This window comes from Acinonyx jubatus, chromosome C1 (assembly GCF_027475565.1).
Source record: "Acinonyx jubatus isolate Ajub_Pintada_27869175 chromosome C1, VMU_Ajub_asm_v1.0, whole genome shotgun sequence".
Taxonomy (NCBI): domain Eukaryota; kingdom Metazoa; phylum Chordata; class Mammalia; order Carnivora; family Felidae; genus Acinonyx; species Acinonyx jubatus.
This window is the reverse complement of record NC_069381.1, coordinates 143,854,460-143,877,735: the sequence shown is the minus strand read 5'-3', so window position 1 is coordinate 143,877,735 and position 23,276 is coordinate 143,854,460. Positions and strand designations below refer to the sequence as shown.

At 41.4% G+C, this 23,276-nt stretch overlaps 2 non-coding genes across 2 annotated transcripts; one reads left to right on the top strand and one right to left on the bottom strand.

The window, feature by feature from the left end:
- The first annotated feature begins 9,036 nt into the window (after positions 1–9,036).
- Positions 9,037–9,107, top strand: TRNAG-GCC (transfer RNA glycine (anticodon GCC)). The gene has a single exon. It is a non-coding gene; the product is annotated as a tRNA-Gly (tRNA).
- A 283-nt stretch (positions 9,108–9,390) lies between these two features.
- On the bottom strand, positions 9,391–9,462 carry TRNAA-CGC (transfer RNA alanine (anticodon CGC)). Its single transcript has one exon. It is a non-coding gene; the product is annotated as a tRNA-Ala (tRNA).
- Positions 9,463–23,276: the final 13,814 nt, after the last annotated feature.

Below are 23,276 nucleotides of genomic sequence, written 5' to 3'. Positions count from 1 at the left end.
CGTCCAAATTTCCCTTTTTTATAAGGACCCAGTCTTACGGAATTGGGGACCCCCCCCCATGACCTCATCCCAATCACCTCCAAAGACCCTATTAAAAAAAAAAAAAGGTCACATTCACAGCTACCAGGGGTTAGTAGTTACACATATGAATTCTGAGGAAAACAATTCAACACACAATATTTGATATATAAATTATACCAAAAGTTACACGTTTTCTATTACAGTATTGGAATAATTTTGCGATTTTGTAGTATGCTCAGTGCTATTATTACAGGATATGAGAAAGAGAAGGGGGTGGGGGGAAGGGAGAGAGAAAGAGAGAGAGATTGTTTTTAAATATTTCCAGGCCTCAGTTGGAGTTTTCTATCAAAGAAATTTTGATTACTATTCACGTATATTGATGATTCTTGATAGGTTACTTTGCATATACAATTCCTAACGTCAATCAGAATATCTGGACACTGGGGCACTAGGTGGCTCAGTTGGTTAAGCATCTGGCTCTTGATTTCAGTTCAGGTCATGATCTTGTGGTTTGCGGGATTGAGCCCTGCATCGGACTCTGCACTGACAGTGCAGGGCCTGCTTGGGATTCTCCCTCTCCCCTCTCTCCGCCCCTCCCCTGCTTGTGCTCTCTCTCCCTCTCTCCCCCCAAATAAATAAATACACATAAAAACTTTTTTAAAAAAAATATCTGAACCCTGCCTTTATATCCAATATTGTGATAGGGACGGCTGAAACACAATCACAAAAGCTAACAAAACAACTACATGAGAGTTTCTCTGCCCACAAATACAACATATTAGGAAGGCAGGAATAACAGTAAAAAACATAAATAATAAATATTTAAGGGCTAAATCTTGATAGGGACTAGAAATATTGCAGGAGCTCAGAAAATGAAAATCCAAATAAGGTTTGTTAATATACAAATACTCTGAAAAATCAATGAGAAAATGAGAAATATTCTAGTAAACATGGTCCATCAAGAAGTGATTGATTAAATTATGCTATGTCTCTGTACCATGGAGGACTCTGTCATTATTAAAGAGTAGATCTGCCTGTGTTGAAATGGAGTAGAGAAAGATAGGTTAAACCAGAAATTACTAACGGCTGAAAATTTGAAGAACTAATTTCAGGAAATGAGGAAGAAAAATATACTAGAATGGAAGAAGAATTTAACTTTTGATTTTATACCTTTCTGTGCTGTTTGCATTTTCATAGTTTATATGCTTTATTTTTTAGTTTTCAACATATTTTTAGTTGGAGGAGCTCATTTGTCTAAAATTGAGCTAATCATCCTTCTCTGTTTATGACACACAATTATCATTGGGCCATATATCTTTGTTCTTTTATTTATTCACTCTTACCCCCACATCCCTCTCTTCTTCCCTTTGCCTCCCTAGAAGGCATCACCGTATTGTGCTTAACATACATCTTTTTGTTTACATGTGACCTTACAAGGCATGTATTGTTTTGAGTTCACCGTTTTAAAGGTATGTAAATTATACTATCATATCTCATTTTGTACCTTATATTATTCACTAGGTACCATGTTTTTGACAGCATCCGTGTTGCTCCTTGATGCATCTTTTTTCTCTTTTCTCGCTCTCTTTTTTTTTTTTAATTTAAATTCAAGTTAGTTAACATACAGTGTAGTCTTGGCTTCAGAAGTAGAACCCAGCGATTCACCTCTTACATATAACCCCCAGTGCTCATCCCAACAAGTGCCCTCCTTAATGGCCATCACCCATTTAACCCATCCGATGTCCCTCCCCTCCAGCAGCCCTCAGTTTGTTCTCTGCTCTGCATTACATCTTAATCTACTCCTTCCACATGCTGGATACAAGTCATGGTGTGCACCATTACCATTGATCTGTCCACTCTCCTTTAATTTTTTTTTTAATGTTTATTTTTGAAAGACAGAGACAGACACGGAGTATGGGGGGGGGGGGGGGAGGCAGAGAGAGAGGGAGACACAGATCTGAAGCAGGCTCCAGGCTCTAAGCTGTCAGCACAGAGCCTGACGCGGAGCTCGATCTCATGAGCTGTGAGATCATGACCTGAGCCGAAGTCAGACGCTCAGCCGACTGAGCCACCCAGGCGCCCCAATCTGTCCACTCTCCTACAGAACACTTGGGTTGCTTCCACAAATAACACACAATGAACATCCTGGTATAAGTCCTTGTATTGACTTCTACAAGAAATTATTTGACCTACATAAGAATTTACTTATGTAAGTATTCCCAAATGGAAATACGAGTTCATGGTTTATATGCAAACATAATGTGTCCAAATGGTACCAGCTGCTCTCTGAAATGGCAGCTCCCATCCACAAGCCTGCCAGTGGTGCACAGGGTCAAATGTCCCATGTCCCTGCCCATATTCAGCATCATGCAGCTTTAACATATTGTCTAGTCTAGTGGGTCCAAAGAGAGATCTCCTTTTTTAACTTGAATTTCTTTAGTAACTTTTAAAAAATTTCATGAGAAAATGTCTTCTCCATCCAAATGTATTACTTTATAATCTAGTGCTCCTTTACTCTGCTGCGACCTCTCTTAGAATCCAACTATGTGTTTTCACCTAGTCAAACTTGTATATCTTGTCTAAAACCTCAAACTCAGCATCTTTCAAAGCAATATAAAAAGTTCACAGATGACTACTACTGAGAAGAATCTTGGTGATCTAGAACAATATCTTCACTTTAGACCAAGGAAACTGAGGCCCAGAGAAAATAAGTGACTCTCCTACTATGAAGGGGATTTGAGGGACAGAATCAGAACTGATAAGCAGCAAGGTACAGGGTTGAAGAGGCAGAGCTTTGGATCAGACAGAAAAAGGAAAGTACAAGATGGTTGGAATAGTTGAATTAGGTTTTCCAAATGGAGCTGAAGCTGAAATGACCTTTGGAAACATGCAGACAGAAGGGAAATGTACAGGGTGGAGAAAGCAACAAAGCCATCATCATGAGGAATGAGCATGCTGTGTTTTGTGCATGACAGAGGGCAGCAAGAATGTTGCCATAGTCAAAATGGCCCTGGGAATTGGGAAGTCTGGTGAATCAGCTAGGACTGGCTATTTAATCTTCCGTGCCAGATGAAAACGCAGAGTCCCTTGTTCAAAACTTAAGAATTACAACAGGACGACAGCTAAGCATTCAGCTAAGTGCCAATCAACTAAGTGCAAGACTTTGTGCAAATGTACAGGTTGCACATCTATGAAGCTCACCCTGAATTTGGCAACGTTTAAAAAATGTGGTTGGAATTAGGATCCACTGAAGTTTGTGAGCAGAATGATAAAATGAAAACAATGTTTAAAAAAAAAATAGAGACCTCTTCTGGGAATAATTCCATAATATGTATCAAAATTTAAAATGTACTCACTCTTGGGCTTAACAGTTGCACTTCTAAGAATCTATCCTGCAGATATTTCATACATGAGCAAAATGGCATTTGTTCAAAGATATTCACTGCAGTGTTGTTTCCACTAGCAAAAGATCAGAAGACTAAATGTCCTCGGCTAAGGAACTGGTTAAGGTAATTCCAGTACCTTCATGCAATGGACATTTTCATCATCCTCATACATTTTAGCATTAGAGCTGGAGTCTTCATTTCCAAGCTTTGATTCTAAATCTTTAGGAAACCTGGCCCGGAGCACTATTTGTGATTGTGAGACGGAATAAATAATGTTTTACTTTTTAGCCAGTAGACTGCAGTTAGATAGGAACACAGAACTATTAAAAAGAAAGAGGTAGCTCCACTTGTATAGAAGAAAAATTTGCTTCTATCTTTAAAAAAAAAAAAGAGAGAAAGAAAGAAGAAAGAAAGAAAGAGAGAAAGAGAGAAAGAAAAAGAAAGAAAGAAAAAGAAAGAAAGAAAGAAAAAGAAAGAAAGAAAAAAAGAAAGAAAAAAGGCAACGGTCACAACAGTAGGTATGGTGTGTACCTTTTGTGCAAAAAAGCTAAATGCAATTTGTATCTACATACGATTTCTGTGCAGGGAAATACAAGAAACTGATGGCAGTGGGTCACCTCTAAGAAATGGAACCCAGAAAATGGGGGTAAGGGGTGGAGGGTGGGATGAAGACAAGCTTTTTAATGCATACTCTTAGCTTTTTGAATTTTGCACCATACACATGGATTACTTATGAAAAGAATATGTATATATACATATATACATATATATATATGTATATATACTTCCATTAGATGGGTGGCCGAGTGCCACAGCTCAAGAGGGGTTGAATAAATGCTGCATCAGAAATGAGTGTCGAGAGAAGGATAAAGAATTCATACCCATATATCCTCCACCCTGAAGACTCCATATGAATTCGAAATTAAGTCAATTTTGAACCAGCAATAAAAATGATTAAATTTTGAAAAATTAAGGAAATTAGAAGCAGAAGAAGGAAGGAGGGAGGGAAGAAGTAGGAGAGGGAAGGAGGGAAGGAATAGGAGAGGGAGGGAGAAAATTCAACTAGCAGCAATTGGGGGGGGGGGGCAAAGGAAAGCAGGGGTTTCCCAGGTAACCCAGGGGGTGAGCTGATAAGGATGTGCAGTAGTCCAGAGGGACAGGCCTGAGGAGGGAGAGCAAGATTCAACGCTGTTTTAAAAGAAGAAAATCCGACTTGTTGACTAATTAGACATGCTGCAGAACTAGGAATGAGCCTATCATAAGCAGGATGATTTTGCAGTGACAGCTTTCCAGGAAAAATTGCTGCATTCTCAACATCTGCATGCATCTGAGAATTACACCTGGATTCTTCATTTCCATGCCTTGATTTTAATCCTTAGGAAAGTAGGCCTTGGGGTACTACTTGTGATTCTAAAATGGAATAAGCAATGATTTAATTCCCAGCCAGTAAAGGGCAATCCAAATGACTGGCTCCACCATTTCCCCAGGGCTAGTTTGTAACCTGGGACAGAAATAAGCTGTGTGTATTAAATCAATACAATCACTCACAAGTTTAAAAAAAAAAAAAAAAAAAAAAAAAAAAGCATTGCTTTGGTGGCTATGTATTAAATGAACTATTTCTGTTTCTTAATGGTTTGCTTTCTTCAGATGATATAAGCCTGGCCACATTTCCATGGTGAGCCAACACCAACCAGGGATAGGGTGCCTTGAGCAAGAGTTCCAAGAGCTATGATGCAAATGACAAGCCCCTGCCTGCCCCATCGGGCTGTCACAATGACAGGTTTCCTGAGAGAAATGATTGGGTAACATTCCACGGCACTCCTCGCTTTCTCCTCTCTGCCAGCCTCAGAAAGGGCCACTCATCAGAGCATGGTGGCTCCGCAGACTAGGAAGTGCTCGTGTGTGCTACCCAAAAGACACCGTCGGCCATCTGTGATCTTTCCGTGCTTAACCATACCAGTCACGAAATCACTGCTTCCACAGCACCTCCGATGTGGAACAGGATTAACACAGAGCATTGCAATGAAACACAACGATACACGTATTTGTCCTGACGTGACCTGTGTCATGATGTGACTCAGAATTAGCAAGAGGAAGTTCTGCCTGCCTGAAGAAGCCCTGTCTCCACCGATTCCATGACAACCCACTCCCCTGCTTCTCCACCTCTGGCTCCTCAACTCCTACCACTCCCTAAAACAGACCTTCTCAAGGCTTGGCCTTCAGCTCTCCTCTCTCTGTGATTTCCTCCACTTTCAAATACTTACCTTTTACTTCTGTGTTGTTGCCCCCGACTCCACTTTTGTAGTCTTGATTTCTCTAGATCTAGAGGTCAACTGCCCAGGAGGCATTTCACCCTACTTACCTCAGAGTGTGTATTTCCGGAAGCAAACACTTTACTCCACCCTTTTCCTTCCAGTCAGTTTTCTGCCAGACCTGACATGATACCACTATTCTCCCAGTCACTTAAACTAGATTTCTTTTTCCCATCCTTCTACCTGGCCATGAACCTCAAGCAACAGCCTTCCTCCTACTTCAGAACCTCAGTGCTGCTCCGATTACACTGTAATCACCTCCTGAATGAATTTCCTGACTTCTGGTTTCTCTTACTTCTACTTCTCTGGCACATTGTTACCAGATGATCCCTTGAAAAGCTTTGACTCTGGGGCACCTGGGTGGCTCAGGTGGTTAAGCGTCCGACTTCGGCTCAGGTCATGATCTCACAGTTCATGAATTCGAGCCCCACGTTGGGTTCTGGTGCTGACAGCTCAGGGCCTGGAGCCTGCTTCAGATTCTGTGTCTCCCTCTCTCTCTCTGACCCTCCCCCATTCTCTCTCTCTCTCTCTCTCTCTCAAAAGTAAATAAACATTAAAAAAAAATTTTAATGCTTTGATTCTTCTCTCGCTCAAAAAATCTTCAGTGGCTTTCCTTGCCACAGAATTACTTTTATCCAAACAACTTGGAATAAGTCCTACAAACTTTTTCATGGTCTTAATAGTTTTTTTGTAATTCTACCAGAGATACATTCTTTACATTTTTCTTAAACTTTCATATTTTCAGCCTATATCACATTCAAGGGGAATAAGTTCTCTAAATTTACTATGTTTTGGGTAAAACTGTTTCTCAATTTTTGTTGTTTCAATGCAAGCAACAGAAGTACTACTCAAACTGACTTAAAAAAAAAAAAGATAGCTCATTTTCCAAAGACAAGTTACTGACTCACATAAACACAAAATCTAGATTTTGTTCTATTTAAGTATGGTTGCTTTTAGGGGCTCTGCGTCATATTGGGGATGTCTCTCTCTCTCTCTCTCTCAAGCAAGATGGCATCAGCAAAACTAGCTATATACTCAATCTGTTTGCTCACCCAACAGAAAGATAGTTTTTGTTTGTATCTCTGGAAAGAAAGTTCTGGAAAGTTCTATCATCCCTCTTATGGCCACATATCCATCTCTAAATTAAACACAGGTGGGGTGCCTGGGTGGCTCAGTTGATTAAGCATCTGACTCTTGATTTGGGCTCAGGTCAGGATCTCACAGTTGGTGCAGATCCTGCTTGGGGTTCTCTCTCCCTCTCTGACTGCCTCTCCCCTGCACGCTCTCTCTCTCTCTCTCCTCTCTCTCTGTCTCTCTCAAAATAAATAAATAAACCTAATTAAAAAAAAAAAAAACACCATGACAAAGGGAAATATCTGGCTAGACCTGTTTCACATACTTACCACTGTGACAGAGATGAGGGGGAGAGTTAGCCTCACCCTAATCTCAACGTATCAGTTCTCCACAGAATAGAATACTTGTACCAGACTTCTATCAGAAATAAATGAACTGCTAAATACACACACACACACACACACACACACACACACACACACACACAGAATGCTTTCGGCTGTGTATAACAAAGTGCCCACCACAAATGGGTTTAAACAATAAAGATCTTTAATTACCTTACCTAAGACTGGATGGAGAAAATCCCACCATGTCTCTTTCTTCTGGGTCATCCTCAGTCTTTCTTCAAGTCACAAAATGGGTGGAGCAGCTCCAAGTATTATACCTCATATGGCAGTGTTACAAGCAGGAAAGAAAAGGCAAAAGAGAGCTTCCATACCATCTTTCCCAGAAGCCCCTAGGTTATGTCTATACTGCACTGTCTTTGGCAGGAAGGGTCACAAACCCATCTGAGACCAATGTTTGGAAAGGAAAATGTAATAACTGGCTTACAGCACCACATTTGTTCCTAGAGCTAGGCTGACTCATATGGACTTGCAGTAAGGAAAAAAAAAATGTAGTATGGTCTTTGATAGGTCACTAATATTATTTGTCACTAGGCTGTATTTCTCATTTGATCCTTCTTTCTCTTTAAACTTTTGGTAGTGTTTAAGTTTTTTAGACTGTTGTAAATTTTGAATCGGAACATTTTGGAGTTTGAAGGAACGTAGTTAGATCAGGGCTTTTCAAAATCTTTTATTTCAGACTTGTAACCAACCCATCAAACAAATGCAAATAGAGTTTAAAAATGGCCTGGTGGAGGGATGCTTGGCTGGCTCAGTCAGTGGAGCCCTCCACTCTTGATCTCAAGGTTGTGAGTTCCAGCCCCACCTTGGGTACAGAGGTTACTTATAAATAAAGTCTTTTTAAAAAAAAACGTCTAGTGGAAGTGATGGGGCTGGGCAAAGAAGGTGGGGCCCCAACAGACAATGGCCATGAGGCTCTCCTGGCAAGTTAGAGCCCTTTCAGGACGCAATTTAAAAAAAACACATCTCTATCCAGTTCTAGTTCTCTCATTTTAAAGAGCTGAGGTTGTCAGAGGTAAAAATGATTTGACTGCAATCTTCCACAGGTGACTTAGGACTGCAGTTTCAATTTACTGAGTCCCTAACGTCTTCATATCTTCTATGTCTTCATAATTTCATGATGTATGTGTCTTCAAATTTTGCTCTCTATTCACACAGTAAAAACTTCTTAAAAATAAATCCTAATGTGGGAGTTCTTAGGTTAGTCATTAATCTTTTATGATTTTCTCCAAAGCCACTCTAGTATTCTTGATGTATAGTATCCTATGGGTAGAGGCTCTGATTCATAAAATTAGTGTTGAAAAGGGGCCCATGATCAAGTCATTCACAATGAAAGAAAGCGGTTTAGAGAAGTTAGGTCATTTGGCTAGAATCACCAATGCTTCAAAGTCAGGTCACAGCGTTCTAATTTACTCTTATAATTTGGTCAGGGTCCTAGCTCTTTACCCCTTGTTCCTAACAAATGTGAACACGTAGTTGTTTGAATAGCTACTATAACAGAAGAAAAATAGGGAGGAGTTGTTACAAATCGTCTAAAGGTCCGAAGAGACATCTAGGTAGCTGTGTAATCCTGTACACACATAACAAAATTTCCATTTGCCTGGTTCACTGCGATCAGCTTCAGAAGAATCACTTAATAAAGTTCAACAGAAGTTAATAGGATTGGATTTTTTGTCAATCTGAATGTTTTCCCAATGTTTTATGATAATTATTTAATTACAGATTCCACTGCTTTATTTAATATTGAATACATAAACATATAATTACAAACAGAAGCGAATCAGCGCACACGTGGAAATATCTCTTCTATTGAAATATGGGAAGCACTTCCTCCCGTGAGCATTGGTGGTTCAGTGGTAGAATTCTCGCCTGCCACGCGGGAGGCCCGGGTTCGATTCCCGGCCAATGCAACCTCGCTTTTCATTTTACTTTCTAACTGTGTAAGTTAGGATCCCAAAGCAAGTTCAACGGTAACCATACCCAAAAGTTGGTTTTATGCAAACAAGGAAAGAGGTATCAGGGGCAATTTCCGGTTTCGCTTTTACTTACAACTTAAAAGGCCGTTTCCCTGGGCTTCGCTGTTGTTTCTCTGCCTCACTGTTGGATTGTTCTTGGACGCCCTACTGTTCTGTGAGCAAAAGGTCTACGTGTAGTGTTTTCTGTGCTAGGAAAAGAAAAGGGATAACGGCTGTTTGGAGATGCCGGGGATTGAACCCGGGACCTCACACATGCGAAGCGCGCGCTCTACCACTGAGCTACATCCCCCAGCCGAGCATCCCTTTTCTGGTAAAGGTATTCATTCAGTCTCTGCGGCGCTGGTCAAATTAGTAGGGTTTCACGACCTGATTTCGGTGAGCGTCAATGCCGCACGTTTCCACTCTTCCCACCCCGGTGTGAGGCCGCTCCTCCGGTGCTTCGGGACCTGCCGCAGCCAGCGCTCCGCGGCACAAGCAGGACGAGCTCCCGAGCACTCCCGCGCGCGCCGCGAGCGCGCAGCAGGAGCGACGGAGCGCCCGGCCGCGCCAGCGGGGGCGGGACGGTCGTGCGCAGAGCGACCCAGGGCTGGGGCCCTCCGCGGGTTTACCGCGCAGGCGCCGGGGCCGCGAGGTCGCCGCCGCCTTGCCGCCGGCTCCCCCGAGACTCGGAGTCGGGACTGAGGGCCTGCGCCGCGCCGCCAGCGTCTCCCTGGTGCCCGCCTACACCTGCTCCTGGAGTAGAGCGCTGGGGACCCTCCGTGCGCGCTCGAAAACCTTAGGGCTTTACCTTTCCCCACCCCCTTAAGAAAACGACCTGTTCACACCAACTCCCCATAAACTGGGTTATGTGGGGGCTACTCCACCAAACTCCTGGAGGTGTAAATGATTTCACGACATGCTCTTCTTTTCCATGGGGACCAAACTGAAAGAAAGAAAGTGACACCGCCACCCTCTTTGTAGCTTAATTAGATCGAAATGATGGTTAAGTCGGGGAGGGGAACCTGCTCAAAATGGATGTTTTTTTCTCCCTGTTTGATATTTTTACACCTTGGACCCATCTGATGAATAGGTTAAGATAGTATAAAGTAAGTCACTGAACACCTCCCCTCCCTAACCACTAATTGCACTCCCAGCCCCAAATGAAGACACGTTATTTGGGTCCTGTTGCCTCGGAAATTGCCTCTCTCCAGTTGTTTGAGTGCTAGATAATACAATGAGCTAACTTGCATTCTAGCCGCATGATGTTGTGTTTGACCCTTCCGGTGCAGTTTAAACTGACACCACCCCAAGGCAAGCGAAGGCACCCTGATAGGAGGAGGGGAGAGATCTGGTATCAGGGGCCCTGGAGAGCTATCACTTCCAGCCCACCTGGAAGGCAGACCAGACCCAACAGGTAGCAAGGACCGAGTGGGCCTAGAAGTTCTACTCACTTCCGTTGCAGGAAAATACCCCTCATAAATGAAGTGGTCAACAGTCCAAAAGGCAGAGCGGAGAGAAGTTTCAGAATAATTCTGAGTAAACCACAAGCCGCATCATCAACTCTTAGATTACAAATAAATAAATTCTTGTGTTTGCTTACAGTAGTTTAAACAAATAATGGCTCATAATCAGATTTTGTTTTTAACTAAAACAAGCCACATGCTGATCTAATACAATAATACAGAATGTCCAAAAAAAAAACACACAAAAAAACCCCAAAAAACAAACCACGTCAGGGGACAGCCATTAGGAGCTCTGCTCCAAGCCAGAACATTTCCAAACCAAACCCTAGATTCCATCCTGAGGCACTAAAAGATGAACGTGTCAGTTGACTCTGAATTGGGAAACAGGGATAAAAACATTTCTCCACCCTCAAGGTTTTCACTGGGGCAAATAACAACTGCAGCAATTAGTTAATTGTAAAGGAAGTACGTTGGCCTCTGGTCACCTTACCTTGCCATTGTCTTTAGACCCCTCCCTCAAGTTAGGGCTTATTTCTGTCACCTGAGGAAACTCCCTTTCTGGGGACAACTCCCTTCTTTCTCAGGCAATTCTGAAATTTCAGAGCGAAGCCCAGAGAAGGCTCTTTTTAAATTCTCACTCATATCCTACCAAGCCAAGGTCTACGTAAATGCATTTGACAACAAAAATGAAGCTAAACTCTAAAGCCAACAGAGGATATCACATTGATTTACTGGCCTGGCTTAACCCAAAAGAAAGGCTCTAACTCAGGGGACTTTTTCAGCCACGGTGGTTGACGGGAAAGGTGAAATAGGAGGCACATTTTTGGATTAGGGAGCCTTTTCAGGAAAACTTGGATCACATCTATTCTTTATGCAAATAAAACTGCACCAACTCTGCTCACAGATGAAGAGACGCTGGCCAAATGTCCAAAATTATAGACTATAAAAAAAAAAAGCCAACTCAGTTCTATCTTCTACCCTCCTATTTCTCTTGGTTGGGGACAAATTTGCCTTTCACAATCTCCCTCTTTCTTTGTCACACACATCACACACACACACACACACACACACACACACACACACACACCACGCACAAGGATTGACCATAGGCCCCCACTTTGAAGCACGTCATGTTTCTCTCTTCCTGTGCTTACACCTTCCCTTTCACATTCTTGCTTGAACTCTTGGCACTCTGTCCAGCAGGTACAGAGCGTGTTCCCTCAGAGCTGGTTATGAGCTAAAATGTTTATTCCCAGTCCAATTAGCAGTTCTTCCTCCCGACTGCACATTAGTACTACTGGCAGAGCCTTTGAAGAAGGCTAATGATTGCTAGAACCCAACCCCAAATCAATTAAATCAGAATCTCAAGGAACGGGTCCAGGCATCAGTACCTTTTTAAACTCTCAGGCGATTCCTTGGGGTGCCTGGGTGGCTCAGTCGGCTAAAGCGAGACTGACGTCAGCTCAGCTCATGATCTCTTGGCTTGTGAGTTGGAGCCTGGAGTGGGGCTCTGCACAGACAGCTCAGAGCCTGGAGCCCCTTTCAGATTCTGTGTCTCCCTCTCTCTCTGCCCCTCCCCTGCTCACGCTCTGTCTCTCTTTCCTTCAAAAATAAATAAACATTAAAAAAGATGTTTAGGGGCGTGTGGGTGGCTCAGTCGGTTAAGCGGCCGACTTCGGCTCAGGTTATGATCTCGCGGTCCGTGAGTTCGAGCCCCGCGTCGGGCTCTGTGCTGACAGCCCAGAGCCTGGAACCTGTTTTAGATTCTGTGTCTCCCTCTCCCTGACCCTCCCCCGTTCATGCTTTGTCTTTCTCTGTCTCGAAAATAAATAAACATTAAAAAAAAATATTTGAAAAAAAAAAGATGTTTAATTTCAGGTGATTCCATACACAAAAATAAAGTTAAAATGGATGAAAGACCTCAATGTGACACAGGAAACCATCAAAATCCTAGAGGAGAAAATAGGCAGCAACCTCTTTGACCTCAGCCACAGCAACTTCTTACTAATCATGTCTCCAGAGGCAAGGGAAACAAAAACAAAAATGAACTACTGGGACCTCATCAAGACAAAAAGCCTCGGCACGGCAAAGGAAACAATCAACAAAATTAAAAGGCAACTGATGGAATGGGAGAAGATATTTGCAAATGGCATAATGGATAAGGGGTTAGTATCCAAAATCTAGAAAGAACTTATCAAACCCAACACCCAAAAGACAAATAATCCAGTAAAGAAATGGTCAGAAGACACGAAGAGACACTTTTCCAAAGAAGACATCCAGATGGCTAACAGACACATGAAGACTCTCAACATCACTCATCATCAGGGAAATACAAATCAAAAGCACAATGAAATACCACTGACAACTCAGGAAGTAACAGATGTTGGTGAGGATGTGGAGAAAGGGGAACCCTTTTGCACTGTTGATGGGACTATAAACTGGTGCAGCCCCTCTGGAAAAGTATGGAGGTTCCTCAAAAAATTAAAAATAGAATTACCCTATGACCCAGCATAAATACTAGGTATTTATCCAAAGGATACAAAAATGCTGATTCGAAGGGACACATGCACCCCAATGTTTACAGCAGCGCTATCAACAATAGCCAAAATATGGAAAGAGCCCAAATGGCCATCAACTAATGAATGGATAAAGAAGATGTAGCATACACACACACACACACACACACACACACACACACACACACACACACACACAATGGAATACTACTTGGTGTCAAAAATCATGAAATCTTGCCATTAGCAACAATGTGGATGGAACTGGGATGTATTATGCTAAGCGAAAGCAGTCAGAGAAAGGCAAATATCATATTATTTCACTCATATGTGCAGTTTAGGAAACACAACAGATGAACATAGGGGAAGGAAAGGAAAAATCAGACAAAAACAGGGAAGCAAACCATGAGACTCTTCAATACAAAAACAGAGGGGTGCCGAAGGGGAGGTGGGTGGGGGATGGACTAAATGGGGGATGGGGGATGGGCTAAATGGGTGACAGGCCCTGGGTCTTCTATAAGGGATGAACCACTGGGTTCTAGTCCTGAAACCAATACTATACTGTATGTTAAGTAACTTGAATTTAAATAAATAAATTAAAAAAAGAATCTCAGGTGACTGCAAGGAACAAATAAGCCTGGGGGCTGCTGCTTGATGGCTATTTGCATGTCTAGAAGAGATGGCCAGTGATGGTGTTTAACAAAACTTAACTCTTTTAATCACTTTGCAGTATATGCATATACCAAATCATTATGTGGTACACCTTAAGCTAATACAATGTTCTATGTCAATTATATCTCAATAAAACTGGAGGGAAAAAAAAAACGAGAGGTCTATTACTAGCCCAGTAATTCTTGACCTTGACTGCATATTGGAAATACTTGGCAAGCTTTAGAAAAAAAAAAATCTGATGCTTGAATCCCATTTCCAAATATACTGATTTAACCATTCTGAAGGTGGTCATTGAACATTTTTAAAAGGTTCCCCAGCTGGCCCTATATGCCGCCAAGGTAGAGAACCACAGCATTTGAGTTCATCCTTTCTCAAGTTCTTCACCCCGTCGTATGAGCAGCCAAGCCTGTCACAGTTCTGACAACAGAAGACTCCTTGCTCAGAGCCCCCCCACACTTGGGAATTCGTGTTGCTAGAGGATGAAAAGAAGGTGACTCATTCCAACTTGTCTTCCCTATTTCCCTTCATCTAAAATAAAACCGGTGGTTGGGGCTCCTTGGTGGCTCAGTCGGTTAAGTGTCCAACTTCCGCTCAGGTCACTATCTGTTGGTTCATGAGTTCAAGCCCTGTGTCAGGCTCTGCGCTGCCGGTGTGGAGCCTGCTTGGGACTTTCTCTCTCCCTCTCTCTCTCTGCCCTCCCCCCACTCACTCATGCTCTCTGTCTCTCAAAATAAATAAACTAAAACTGGTGAAGGCAGGTGTTCAAGTGCTAACACAAGAATTTCTTAACCTAACATCGCCTGTCTCCTCTAGGTGAGGTGTCTCTGCTGAGCTGCTAGCCATGAGAAAAGCTCCAGAGGAGAACAGGAAAGGGGTAGGCAGAAGAGTAATCTGCACTTAGCACCCGGGAATGGCCAGTGCCTGTGTCTTCCTGGATGAAAAAAAAAAAAAAAGACTGGATTGCTTTACTCAACACCTAAAGGTACAGGGAGCTCTTTGAAATACATCATTTTACTCCTCAGGATCATAACTATTAGTAATTCTTCATCACCACAGTTAATTATCATTAATAACAACCTGAAGGCCAAAATAGCTACTGGTTACATTTAATTCAGGGAAAGTTAATAAACACTACTCTTTTCCATAAGTATCCCAAAGTGAAAAATTACAGTGGCCATAATTTGCATTTAGGGTTAGAAGTATTTATTGAACAGCAAGTTAGATCCTACTTGGAAAGATGCAAATTCTATAATTTAGATTCTGGTTACAAATAGATGGAAACAGAAGGAGGTACATATTTAAGATGACATTTAGAGAAGAGATGTTAGAAAAAGCCCATACTTCTGGAAACTATCAATGGTCAGTCAGTTTAAGAAAGGGTGTTTTAAAACTGGAAGGAGAAAAAAAAAATATCTGTATGGGGTCTGAGAGATTTTTCCAAATTCAGATAATCTGTTCATAATCTGTTCATAAGTTTTGTAGTCTTATACTACTGGCCTATTCACAAAAGCTGGAAATAGGATACACACTTCTTATGGTGGTGTTGGAGGTCTGATCTTGCCAACTAACTCCCCCCTTGATATTAGGTATTATATTTTATTCTATAAGAAGTCTCCATAGCACTAACAGTCACTAAGTTCTCAATAGGTATATAATACATTCTGGCTTACCATTTCAAGTAGGAAGCTGCTTTTTCTTTTCTTGTTTCTAAAAAATGGTGTTTAAGAGTAAATGGGCACAAGGGATTCTATTGGGGTAAGGAAGATATTCTGAAACATTCTAAAATTGGATCATGATGATGGTTATACAACTCAGTAAAACTACCCCAAATTACTTAATTGTACAGTTAAAATGTGTGAATTTTATGATTTGTAAATTATATATACCTTAATAAGGTTTTAAAAAGTGGGAGGGGGGAGGGGTTTATAAAGGAATGGAACATGTTAACAGTGGAATGGGATTAATGTGCCAGAGGGGCATTATACATGCATCCTGCATACCTAATCCAAAGAGAAAACAGATGGTACACAAAAGAAAGAAAGTGGATGATGAAAGCAGTGAAAATAGAAGGAAAGGAGCAAATAGTTGTGACACAGATAGGGAATCTACTGTCTCCCATGACCGTTACAAGAATAGGAAGTGCAAGCCATGGGCTGGGCGCTGAACGAAGCACAGGGGAACACAAATGTAGGTTGCAACGAGACCTGATGGATTCTACAATGGAGTTTTGCGTGGAGTATTGAAGGAAGAAACAAACAAGAACATCCGAACTTGCCCAAGTTCACACAGGTACAGATGCTGAAAGCAGAAGTCAAACCAAGCCTACCTCACCCTTCAATCTGTATCCCCAGGCTGAATAGATGTTTTCTATGCACGTGCCAAAGGCTGCTGTTCTCCTTTCTATAATAAACGTCCTGACTTTTAGCTGGACCTATGAGGGCCAGAAACAATGGGATTTCCTACCCTCCCAAGCAGTAGCATGGAGGAAGAGGCAAACTGTCCTCCTTTGGGGACACATGCCAGAAGCTGTAAATAAACATCATTTCCCCTCACATCCTCTTAGCTAGACCTTACCCTCATGGCTAAATGTAGCTAAGTGAGGGTTGGACAAAAGTGAAGGTTGAAAGGTCAAGTCCACACCTGGGAAGATGGGAGCAGCCTGGATCCCTAACAACTGAGTAGTCATCCTGTGCTCTCTGCATCCAGACTTTTAGGAGAGAGAAACTTTCTTCATGTTTGATTTGGAACCTCTCTTTCTCACAATAGAAGCTAAGTTCTAGTTACTAAAAAGAATTATTCTTCCCAGAACACAGGTAAGCACATAGACATATGCTGCCCATGTGACCCAAAGAGACTGACTTTGATAGAAGCAGTGTTGTAACACTATGTTGGGGCGTTCAGAGCCCTGCCAATAAGGTTGGACTCAGACAAGCTGATGGCGGCCAGCGATCTTCTGTTTTATTAATTCCAGGTAAAGAAAGAATACAGAACTTCCTGGCTTGTATATCACCCAAAGGGAAATGGAAACGAAGGCAATTACAACAAAATGAAATATTCTTTCTCAGGAGTTCTTCTGTATTTTAACTATCCAAAGACCGTACTTCCTGCTGCTCCCCTCCAATTCTAGATTTTGGTTATTATGTTACAAACTCCTTTAAAAAAATGAGAAATGGGATGTAAGTGCTAACTGGTATCCAGAGTGCTCATATTTCTTGTCCCTCTTGGCTAACAAAAAAGATGTCATCTATGGGGTGCCTGGGTGGCTCAGTCGCTTAAGCATCTGATTTCGGCTCAGGTCATGATCTCACGGTTTGTGAGTTCGAGCCCTGCATCGGGCTCTGTGCTGACAGCTCAGAGCCTGAAGCCTGCTTTGGATTCTGTGTCTCCCTCTCTCTCTGCCCCTGTCCTGCTCATGATCTGTCTGTCTCTCAAAAATAAATAAACATTAAAAAAAAAATTAAGATGTCACATATGACGTTGCCCTTATCCTCCCTTGGGAAACTAAAAGTTTTCCCCTGATATACAAGAGGGCAGAAAGGATAATAAAAATCCTCTACCCTTAACAGCATTTAGATAAATGTTGTGTGGGCCCCCCAGAAAAAACCTCCATACCTCTGCAAAAAAAAATTACATATATATATATATAATATATATAATATCAATATTATATATAATAATGATAATATGTAACATGTAATACATATTTACTTTAAGAACTCTGTATGTTTATAAATGTAAAATATTCCTAACATTAATTCACTATGTGTTGCTTGACTTAGGGAGATATTTGAAATATGGATTATGAGAGAAGGAGGTATCTAAGATGATTCCCAGGGCTCTGGCTTAAGTAATTATGTGCATGATAGTATCATTCAATAAAACAGAATACACTGGAGGGGGAGTGAGTTTTATAGGTGGTCATTAATTCTATTGTTATTTTGTTCAATTTGAGGTATAGTCATCTCTCCAAAGGGAGATCTTGAGTAGATAGTTAGATGCTGGATTTGGAGACCAGAGGTTTGGCACTGAAATATATACCTGAGAAACACTAGTATAGAGAAAAGAAAGTCAGGGACTGGATGGGACTAAATAGGGACAGAGTTGAGAATGGGACAAAGGGACTGAAGATCTGGCTTTCAGGAACTCTAAGAGGTAAGGTCGGAGAAAGGAGAATGCAAAGGAAGAGCCAGGGAGACAGAAGGAAAGGTAGCGGAGTGAGGTTTCAGAGATCTGGTTTTCAAATACCATCACCTGTGAAATCAGGTAAGCTATCAAAGATTTAAAATGCCCACCCAAGGGGGCCTGGGTGGCTCAGTCGGTTAAGCGTCCGACTTCAGCTCAGGTCATGATCTTGCAGTTTGTGAGTTTGAGTCCCGTGTCCCGGTCAGGCTCTGTGCTAACAGCTCAGAGCCTAGAGCCTGCTTTGGATTCTGCGTCCCCCTCTGTCTTTGCCCCCCCCCCCCACTCACATTCACTCTCTCTCTCTTTCTCTATCTCAAAACTAAATAAACACTTAAATAAATAAAAAAAAATAAAATGTCCATTAGATTTAGTGACAGGGAAGTCATTGATTAACATTATTAACAGTTATTTCACTACAAAATCGAACGATAATTGTTAATATATGCTATGCAATTCACCGTTATTCTCTGTGGGAAGTTTTCCTGTCTTTCTTCTAGTAAAAGGGCTATTTCATGCTCTTTGCCTTTTAATACCTGCTTTAAATAAACGATTTCTTTTGAAGCAAGTTCATCTGGAAATTAGTGGAGGTCCAAGGAATCAGGAAAAGACAAGACACACAAATACCTTTAAATCACAGGAGAATTTACAAACAGGAAATGTTCTCTTTTTTCTTCTCTGGTACTAAAAAAGATTGCATTTATTCATTTGCTCCTTCATTTATTCAGTGAGCATCTACTGATCACCTACCATATTCCATGCACTATGTGTGGAGCTAGGGATAAAAAAAAAAAAAATGACCAAGTGCTGTCCCTGTTCTATTCCTTGGGGAGGCTGCCAAATATAAAGAAAGTAGCAATAGTGTAATAAAGGATATGATGGAAGAAACTAAGAGTTGCATGTGAATACACAGGAAGACCCCATAGTCCAGTTCTAGGACATGAAGGAAGGTTTTTGTACATGTGTGAAGTATGCACAGCAGTTAACCTATTGGAGAGGAGTGAGGATTGGAGGATGAAGAGCATTCCAAGCAGAAGACACAGAATATGCAATAACCTAGCCATCAAGAAGGTCATAATGGCTTTAAGGAACTCAAATAAGTTTAGTGGGGAGGGTATATGCTCTATTGTAGAACATGAAAAGGAAGAGTTGAAGCTGGGAAATAGTCAAGGGCCTTTTAATTTTTAATTTTTTTTTTTTTTTTTTTTTTTTTACATTTGCTCATTTTTGAGAGACAGCCGGAGACAGCACACAAGTGGGGGAGGGGCAGAGATAGAAGGAGACACAGAATCCGAAGCAGGCTCCAGGCTCTGAGCTCTGAGCTGGCAGCGCAGAGCCCGATGCGGGGCTCGAACCCACGAACTGTGAGTTCATGACCTGAGCCAAAGTTGGACGCTCAACCGACTGAGCCACCCCGGTGCCCCAAGGACCTTTTAGATATGAAAAATGCACAGAGATCTGTGAGAAACCATGCCAAGTTCTACACAGGAAAGCAACATGAGATTTTATTTTTAGAAAAAAATTATTCTGGCTGTTGTATACAGAACATGTGGGAAGGGGCCCCAACAAGAAGCAAGAAAACCACTGGAAGCTTCCTCCTGGCAGCGGCGAAGACCTGATGGACTCAGGCAAGAGATGAGAATCTAGGGCTGCACTATCCAATATGGTGGCATTAGCAGCCTATGCCTATTAAAATGGGGCTAATCCAAAGTCAGCAGGTAAAATATCTCACTGATGATTTTTAATCATGACCTCATGCTGAAATGAAAACAATTTTAACATACTGGCTGAAATAAAATACATTAAAATTAATTCCATTGTTTCCACTTTTGTGGCCACCAGAGTGCTGAAAATTTTACACATTGGACTCACATCATATTTCTGTTGATTCAGGGCCTTTGCATTGGAAAGGGATACCATTGAACAAAGAGATATTGAGGAAATGGGTTTAGCAGGGCCTCCATACCAGTTGTATATGGAGGAAAAGGAAGAAATAAGTGATGATTCCAAAGCTTTTAATTTGAGCAACTAAGTGAAAAAAATGGCAGACTGAAGAGCACCTAGGGATGAGAAAGCCTTTTTTGTTTTGTTTTCATTTTAAGATATGAAAGATTTGGTATGTTTTATGGGAAACATGAAGGAGTCAGAAGAGAGGGAGACGACAAAGATATGTGAAGAGTACTGTAAGTGTCTGCTTTCAGTAAAAGAGAGACATACCTATCTTACTGTAGCAAAAGATGTGTTCTGGGATGCAGCTAATTTTATAGATTTGGAGATAATCAGTTGAAAACATTTCCATGAAAAATGCTTCCGTTTTCTCTGTAAAGAAGAAAGTTGATCTCCTTGGTCTCATGGCCAAGGGACTGTATTTAAAGTTTTGATGAAAATGGGAAAACTCTAAAGGAGCTGGAAGGGTTCCAGGCAGCACTGAAAGCAAGATGACGTTGGAGAGAGGACTGCAGACAGCTGCTGGCCCACAGTAGGCGCAGAGAAAGGGAAATGCCAGATTGTCTGAGTCGAGATTCCGTTAGGTGCCTTCAACAAAAGGACAATGGGGCCAGGAAGTTTGGGAATGGATAAGGGTAGGAACTGAAGAAATAAACACAAAATCTCAGGCTTTCCGGAAAGGAAGTAAAGAAATGAATGGGTTGACCAGATGCTGGCAGAATTCCTTGATGTCAAATTGAGCCAGCTGTGGTCAGTGGGATCTGCGGAATAAATTTCAAAGTCAGGGTGATGACATTGCCCTCAGGGTGGATATCTAAAATGGAGTGGAGGTAAAGGTTAATATACATATGATCAAGGAATTGAGAGGCTGTTTCACCTTGGGAAAACAGTGGGGTCTGAGTGAAGCAGGCAGTGAGCCAGAAGCATGTCTTTAAGGAATGAGGGGGTGGGTGGGTGGGTGGCGGACAGGAGCCAAGTAGATTTATAGCATAATAATTACCCAATACATGTTAGTTTCTTTCAATAGTTCACATAAAAATTAATAAATGATCCTATTTTGTACTTTCATGGAATATTAAAATAATTTCCATCCTTCTCTCCACAAACACACGGAGACACAATATATGTCTCCTCTTTCTCTCTCTCAACACACACACATGCATATGCACACACACTCACATATGTTCCCCACTGCTGGTTTACATTAATCCAGTTTTTAGACAAAAACTGCCACAGAGAATTGGGGGGAAATGTGTTAAGTTGTGCATTTTCTTTTTGTGCTGCAAAGCAAAAAAATTGTACATTTTTAATAAACAGAAAATGTTTATTTTTTAGAGAGACAGAGACACAGAGTGCTAGAGGGGGAGGTGCAGAGAGAGAAGGAGACACAGAATCCGAAGCAGGCTCCAGGCTCTGAGCTGTCAGCACAGAGCCCAATGTGGGGCTTGAACTCCCCAACTGTGGATCATGACCTGAGCCGAAGTCAGATGCTTAACCAATTGAGCCACCTAGGCGGCCCCAAAGATGCACATTTTTTAAAGCATAATTAACGACAGCAACTTCATAAATGTGCTCAAACATAGCTTCTAAAGGTTAGTGGCAGGCCATACTGAAGAAGCATTTTTTAAGACAGGTTTTTATAGTGAAAAGAGGGTTAACTAGGAGTCAAAAGACCTGATATCCAAGCAGGTTGGTCAGTTTTCTGTTAGGTGTTTTGGGCAAGACATTTAACTTTGCTCAATCTCCCCCTCCCCATCTGTAAAAGATAGGTGGCTTTGAAGGCTCCTCCAACTCAACGGGGTCTTTGTGAGGACTAAGTAAGAAAATGTACAAGAAATTCTTTTGTGACCTGTTAAATGTTCATGTAAGTTATCTGAAAGGACACCTGACCTAGCTCCAGTAAAAATTTATCGTGGTTCCCTACAAGACTGATAATATTCACATTCAAAAGGGGGAATTAAGAATTGGGTCAAATTTAAGATTTCTGAAGGAAGGCTACTCGTCTATCGATTATTGGTCATTGTGAACGTCAGGAGGATTTCTCTTCTTGTTTAGGGAGGTAGCAAAACACATTATCTCTTAGATTTCCTTAAAAAGTGTGGACTTAGGTCATCTCACTGAAGTCACTCGATACGTTTGTTTAAATAACAGCTGCTTGGACTCAGCGTCTAGAGATTCTGCCCTTTGGGCTGAAACTCAAGAACCTGTATTCCAGCTGGTGCTACACACACTAACACTTTTTATAGCAACTTTCTTGAGAGAGAATTCGCATTCCATGTAATTCACCCATTTAAAGGATACAACTCACTGGGTTTTGTATATTTACAAAGTTGTGCAAACATCACTATAAAATATGAGATCTATGGGGTTCGGTAAAAGTTTCATGGATGTGGAGACTGCTCTGTGGTTAATGGACAAAGGATCCCTCCCCCAACCCAAGTATAAAAATACATAAAAGACAAAATCATTGCCTGCAACCAGGCTGCTCTGCTTTCTGAGCTCTGACGGATTTCCGCTGAACACATTTTTTTCTACCTTACAAAAGGTGTAGGAGATCCTATAGAGAGAATACAAATGCTGCATAAGTAAAGGAGTGTGGAATTTTCCTCCTTCCTAAAACTCTGGCAAGCCCTGGCTTTCTCTTTCCGGCCTACTGTCAGAAAGAGTTTGCTAAGGGGGAAAGAACATGATCAGGCTAAGGTTTCCCAGGTCCTCTTAAGGCCTACTTTCGGATCTGTAGGTCTTTTTCTCTTCTTAAGAATTCAGGACCAATGCAACTTCCTAATATCTTTAGACAGAGCATGTCTCTAATAGCTTATTGACATTTTCAGTTTGTCAGCTTCCAGAACTCCATTGTTGACTCAGTTCCATCTCTGTTTAATTAGAGGGGAAAGACTTTTAAACAAAAACACTTCATTGTTTCTGTAAATGGTAACATAAACCGTAAGGTATGAGCCAGAAACAGCCAAGGCTTTAGAAGGAGTCACAACTCGATTCAGGCTGCTGTTTCAGATATTTTGCAAAGTGCTTTTCTTAACTCTGCGAGGAATCAGTTTTGGAGAAGTGTATTGGGGAAGCTAGGTAAGTTTCTTTTCTGGTTTTCACAGAGTGTTTCTTCTTTAGTTTATAGTGTGGTAAATTTCTCGGGCATCACATTCACTTAAGAGAATTATGTATATATATTACCTATTTTATCTACTATTATCTGGTATTTTATATATAATACGCATGTGTGTATATTACATATTATTCTATATATTATATAATCTCCTCTCTTCTAATGGAACTAATAGCCACTCTAAGGAGGTCATATCAACAACTGACTTTGATCATGAGGACGGAAACAACAA